This window comes from Jaculus jaculus, chromosome 4, assembly GCF_020740685.1.
Source record: "Jaculus jaculus isolate mJacJac1 chromosome 4, mJacJac1.mat.Y.cur, whole genome shotgun sequence".
Lineage (NCBI taxonomy): Eukaryota > Metazoa > Chordata > Mammalia > Rodentia > Dipodidae > Jaculus > Jaculus jaculus.
The window spans coordinates 127,182,183-127,189,057 of NC_059105.1; the positions used below are offsets into that span (position 1 = coordinate 127,182,183).

The window sequence follows — 6,875 nt, forward strand, 5'->3', positions numbered from 1 at the left end:
CCCATTGAGTCCAACAGCTCCTGTGGCAGTTTACATCTATCAATGGTTGCTATGGGAACTCAAAATCAAAAAAAATCCTAAAATTAGACATATAATAGCTTTTGTTATTGCTAGATTGATCAATAACCTCAGGGACCATAACTTCATCTTTTTCATCTCAGAGAACTTTTGCAAAAAAAATAATGGAAATTATAGAAGCTATAAAAGTTCTTCAGAATAAGAATTATTCCAAGTCATATGTAGGCTAAAATGTATAGAAATGCTAAATTACAATACATTTAATGGGTTTCAGTGAGACCATTAACTCCTTGTGAGCCTGAGGGAAGCTGAGCAATGCAAAGAGAAACCATCCTGCACTTAAGTCCAAAGGGTGCTTCCAGGGTGGCTTTCCTTCCCATGAAAGCAATGTGGTTACTCTCTAGGGAAATGTAAATACATGTCAGAGCCCTTGCGTAGCTCAATAAGTAATTAGAAGGTGGTTGTGTTACTAGAGGTGATTTGCTTTAAAAGCTATTTCACTCAATTAATAATAATAAACAATCTGATGAAAATTATTCTCATCATGATTAACATCTCAAACTGGTTCAAACCATATTTAAATTTTCCCCCTTCAATTATCCTCCTGAACCAATGATGAGTGACAGTGAGGTAATCTGGCTTCCTGCTTTCCTTTCTGTTAAAATTATGTATAGTATGTCTGATGTATCAGTACTACAATGATTGCTCCGGTCCTCTTTTTATTCTCCCTCCCTGCCTACTCTTAGCACTCTTCTAAAATAAAAAAAAAAAAAGACACAGTGTTTATGATAATTTTATAAAGAAACTTTAAACCTAAAGGCACAGAAAATACAAAACACATACTATGCACAGTGTTTATCTTAAAAAATATAATTTTGGGGCTGGAGAGATGGCTTAGCGGTTAAGCGCTTGCCTGTGAAGTCTAAGGACCCCAGTTCGAGGCTCGGTTCCCCAGGTCCCACGTTAGCCAGATGCACAAGGGGGCGCACGCGTCTGGAGTTCGTTTGCAGTGGCTGGAAGCCCTGGCGCGCCCATTCTCTCTCTCTCTATCTGCCTCTTTCTCTCTCTGTCACTCTCAAGTAAATAATATATATATATAATTTTGTTTCATAGTTTCTATTAAAGGTAGATGTGGGGTAGATTTCTTTTGTTAGAGTAAATTCAATTGTATTGTCTGCTAATGGCTTTTATCCTGAATCAGTAAATTATTTTTAATATCTGATTTTGGAGTTGTGTGATAACATGAATTTTTAATTTATCTGCTCAATTTGATTATCTCTTAGAAATTTAACTTTAAAATAAACATAGTACTTTTATTGTGTATCTTCATACAATATTGATTTTTTTTGAAATTGAGAAAACTGAGTTTTATAGTAGCATATATTGTCTAGGATTCTTTTTTTTTAATTTTGTATATGTATACAGACATGATTGCATTTTTTAAATTAGTTTTCTATTGTGCAAGTACAGGCAATTTGGTACCATTATTAGGCTCATCCATGACCTACCCCCTCCCAATTGGCCCCTCCTTGTTGAGGTATATGGGTCGTGCATTGTGGGGTTAGCCCACAGTTATTGGTATGATAAATCTGTCTGTATATCATGACCCAACATGTGGCTCTGACATTCTTTCCGCCCCCTCTTCCACAAAATTTCCCTGGGCCATGTTGGGTTCATTTTTGGTCTGCTTCAGTGCTGAGGTGTTGGGGGCCTCTGGGTCTCTGGCTCTCTGATTTGGTAGGCGTTGATTTTTCTCTGTGTTGGTCTCCTTCCCCCTTGTGCTGGTATCCAGTTCATCAGGAAAACAGCACCCTTGCTTGTTGCCAGTTTTCCTTAGTTTCAGTCAGGGCCCTTTTGAGGTATGATGGGGTGGCTCTCTCCTTAGGATCTGCATCTATGTGAAAAAGAGAAGCAGATTCTCCAACGGATAGTAAGTTAGCACCAGGTCAAATGAGATAAGCCTTACTTTTTTTTAAAAACAGTGGTTAGATGCCACAAAGTAGGTGGCAATGCCTTAAGCATATGCATGTTGTAAGGCCCAAGGGCGTCTTCCATCCTTGTCAAGAGCAGTGCTAACCTTCTCTCCTTTTATACAACATATACAATATTGATTTTTGATAATATGAAGTTAGATAGCCTTGTTTTCTAGCCATGAAAAAAATTATATCACATAAGATTAACTGTTTCATAGAAATTTAAGTTAAAAGGTTTCCTATTTGTCCTGAGTATTTTGGGATATATATATATCATATATATATATATATATATATATATATATATATATATATATATATATATATATGCACACACACATATATACATACACACACACACACACACACACACACACATATATATATATATTGTCTTTCCTAGTGTGACATAAGAATGTCATCACTACTGAAAATGGCCCCTTTTCTAGGCCAGGTGCAGACTTCCTAATCAAATTTGTGAGAAAGAAACTTGAATAGACAATTTTCTTTTCACTTTGATATTCAGATAAGTAATAGGCACACTTTGGGCTTTCCTCTCTTTCTCTAATAAGATAATATGAAAAGTGTCTGGTTATTTGTTTTCACTATTAATTATTTGAAAACCTTGAAATTTTAGTTATTTCCAGTTCCCTTTGGGCAATCATGAAATTAAGTTTTGGCCCTTGTATGGACAACATCTGCATTGTCCAGTAGCTCTGGTTTTCATCTTCATCTACTGCTACTTTGGGGATGTAAGTTCCCTCACTCCTGGTGACGACAGGCCTGTGCATTCCTAGTCTCTCAGATCTCTCTCTCTCTCTCTCTCTCTCTCTCTCTCTCTCTGTCTCTCTCTCTCTCTCTGTCTCTCTCTCTCTCTCTCTCTCTCTCACACACACACACACACACATTTTTTTTTTCAAGAAGAGAGAGAGCCAGTCAGAGACGGGGGGGGGGGGGGGGGGATGGTGGTGCTAGAAACTATTGCCACTGGAAATGAACTCCAGACTCATGTAGCTTTAGGTAGGTACTCAGGGTCGAACCCTTGCATTAGGCTTTGGAGGCAAGTGCCTTAAGTGCTGGGCCATCTCTCCAGCCCCTGGAAAATACTGCTGTTTATATTACGCATGCTAAGGTAGAAAACCTACCAGTCCATGTCTCTGTGGAATATAACATTCATTGGTGGCCTAAGGCCAGAGCTTGTCACAGACTCATCAGCTGCGGTATTGCCTTTAGTGCTCTCAGAGGAAGAGAAGTGGGTAAAATTCTGCATACAGAGGATCCAGGTACACAGCTCTCAGTATCCTCTGGCTGAGGGAACAAGGGAGGGAATTGGCAGAATATGTCACCACAAAATATCCACTTTGATTTAAGGATTATTTTGAGTTAAATATACTTGATGACCAGCATTTCTAAGAAGAAAATCTAATTTTCTTTTATATTTTTGAAAATAGGTAATCACAATTTCTAAATGAAATATGTCTATCCTTTCTATCCTTCAAGTGCCCTGAAAAAGTGATATGTTCCAATGGGGGGTCACTCCAACAGAATGCAGTAGGATTTGTGAAAGCTCATCTTCCTATAGCCATCACATATAGTGCAGATACTTTTCAATACTTACCTCTTGTTGCTCAATCTTATAAAAATGTTTAGGTTTTTCTACTTTTCCAGAGGTGAAGGGTCTTCACTTTTTACATGGTCTCCCAATTCACAAAAATTTAAACTTGGTTAGTGTGCTTTCCTTCAGTTAAATTGCTTTCCATGGGGAAATTTTGCAGAAGAGGGATGGAAAGAATGTCAGAGCCACATGTTGGGTCATGATATGCAGAGACATTTCTTCTACTCATAACTGTGGGCTAACTCCATAATGCATGACCCATATACCTCAACAAGGAGGGATGATGGGGAGGGGGTTAGGACATGGACGAGCTTAACAGTGGTACCAACTTGACTGTATTCACTGAGTACAAAAGTAATAAATAATTTTTTAAAAGATATGTAATTCTCAATCAGTGGAAAACACTATGAGGGTAGAAGTAATATTTTGCCTTTTTAACAAAAGCAAAATGAGGACATATTTTCTTGCCCTTCTCATGGGTAGCATTATACTGGGCCTTCAGGTACAAGGCGATTTTCAATCTTTTTCTTGGTTTCAGAAAACCTTTACTTAAGCCTCGGGTGGGGTTGGCACATGTCTTTTATCCCAGTATTGGCGAGGTTGAGGTACGAGGATCCCTATATTATAATATGATATAAATATAATATGAGTTTGAGACCAAACTGAGTATAAAGAGTGAGTTAGTTCCAGGTCAGCCTTGCCCAGAGTGAGACCCTGAAAAATTATATATATATTTGTGTCATATATATATATATATATATATATATATATATATATATATATATCTACAGAAGGAATCTATTTAGCTATTTAGCTATTTTGTGGATTGTTTCACACAATGTTTAAGGCTTTGAGGAGGTTTTGGTTATCTTAGAAGATTTAGATATATATTAAAGTAGCAGTAGCTAGAAAATAAAACTAATAAGGTTTAAACTCTTTTCTAAATGCTGTACCAGTAGTGCAATGAAATATAGTTACTGAGGTTTACATAATTTCATGCTTTCACTATTTCAGCAGAAACCAAGCAGTATCCCTAATATCCTAAGATGAGGGTTTTCTACACCTTATAAAGTAATATTTCTCCTCAATATAATATAATAGGAATAGTAGAATTTCAGCACCCCTATAGAGGTCATGCTCAGATAAATATATCCTTGTTTATTATGTTGTTTACATTTGTAGCAAGCCTGGCTCTCAGCAGCAGGCATAGAATTCTTACAAAACCAAATGTTGCCTTTGCACAATCATTTTTCAGCTTCCAAGTAAACAAAAAGGAATTATGAATTCATTTCAAATTTGTTATTTTGCTTACTGTGACTAGAAGTATATTCAACTACAGATTTTTAAAATCTGTAAATTACTAAAAAAATATTTTCTTATTTTCATAGAAATATGACAAACAGCAGGGAAGCAGAGATTACTGAGCTTTGAAAGATAGGTTGGGTGAAGTAGAAGGAAAACATAAATGAGAGGCTGCTCTGTGTAGTCAATGCCTTTGTCTTAGAAGAAATATTTCAGACAATAGACAAACTGCCTTTTCATACACATTTGAAAAGTGGACATTCTTACCTAATATTAAAAATCATGACATGTGTCATATGGTATCTGGATTCCAAGGTAATATTAGCTTTCATTCTATGACATTGCTTCACCAGCACAGAGCTTACATTTACCACAAAGTCTATTTCTTCATAAACCTTCATACCTAGTGAATTGAAGATTTATTGATCTATGTCAATCAAATATGCTTTATATTTAGAGTTTTTGCCTTATGTCTGCAGCCCTTGGAATTCAAGGGTCTATTAATCCCAGGGTCTGTGCTCAGCAAAGAAGCTCCAGAAGAATCAATCAGATTAGTTTTCTTGGAGCGTGAGTGCTGTCACAGAGTCTGAGGTCAGAGTGATTCCCCTGCAAGGAGAGTGGACAGGAAATGCTCCTCCAAAATGGCACATTTACCAGGAAATGACAGAATTAGAGATCTGGATTGAGAAGAAAGACAGAACTTCTTCCTTTTTGAGTGACACTACAATCCTGGCATTGTATGAATAAAATGAGCATAGTTTATGTAATGAAATATCTTATTAATTGATAGCATTAATTAATACATCTTAATTAATGCTTTTAAAATATTAATATTTAAGAAAATGTATCTAAGCATAAAACCTACATTAAAATGATATTCAAATATAAGTAATTGGCCACTAGATAATGTCTCTGGGCCCTGCTGCTCACAGTAATGACAGACCTCTCCATCTTGGGACATCTGTAGCCACAGGTTGGCCTTCAGTATCTACCCATCATTTAACAGCTCCTGCTATGTTGCCTTTTGCTCAGGCTGGAGTGTCAAGTTGCTATAGTTTTGATTTTCTTCCTCATTATCTCCAGAGATGTAGCTATGTTCTTCATAACCCTTCACATTTCCCAGCTTTGTCTGTACCAGGTTTCCAATGCTCAGGTCCACTGCCAGGATGTGGTGTGAAGTGAGGTTGAAGGAAGGATAGCCAAACATGGAAGAGGAAAGGGCATTTCAGGGCTTTAGTGAGATGTAAGGAATTGTCATTAAGATGGCAGGAATGGCAGTGGGCAGTAGAGAAGGCTACTAAAGATGGAGAGACAAACAACAAGCATAGGTACTGACCAGTGTCTCAAGCATGACCAGATCAATCTATGGCTTCATCATGAACAGCTTAAGATTCTCCAAGAAATTTCACTATATCTCCAGCTTGAGAATCACAGTTACTAATAAATAGTAGGATTTTGAAAACCATAATTATAAATTGACAAGAGAAGGTGTAGCTGCTATTGTCACTTTAGTGAAAAGGAAGGAGACTCATCTGTAATGAGCATCTCCCAGGTGCCAAGTCTAGCCCCGAGCACTTTTCTTACCATTTTTATTTCCATAGAATCTCATTATCTCTATGGTTCAAAAATAGTCAACCCATTAGCTCAGGCGAAGAAGATGAAGCTTAAGGATGTGAGCTAAGGTCACCACTGCTTATGCTTATATATACGTGTGGACATGAAGTGACTCAATACCTGGTGTGTCATTTGTCTTCTTCCTTAGTTATCCTTTAAAGTTCTATGGAAAGTGCAATGTATCATGGGTGACTTGATACCCTGCACTATTTCATGCTTTTAATCTATGAGAGAAAATAACTAATTCCACATGTTTTAATTACTCTAATTTGTAAGAATGTTTAAAATTAGAAGTCAGCCATATGCCACCACCTACTTTTGTGTCACCTGTGGTGTGAAGATTTATTGGTTTA

General features: G+C 37.0%; 1 non-coding gene across 1 annotated transcript; it reads right to left on the reverse strand.

Annotated features, from left to right (window-relative positions):
- Window positions 1-1,991: 1,991 nt before the first annotated feature.
- Window positions 1,992-2,117, reverse strand: LOC123460544. Its single transcript, XR_006637085.1, has one exon. It is a non-coding gene; the product is annotated as a U6atac minor spliceosomal RNA (small nuclear RNA).
- Window positions 2,118-6,875: the final 4,758 nt, after the last annotated feature.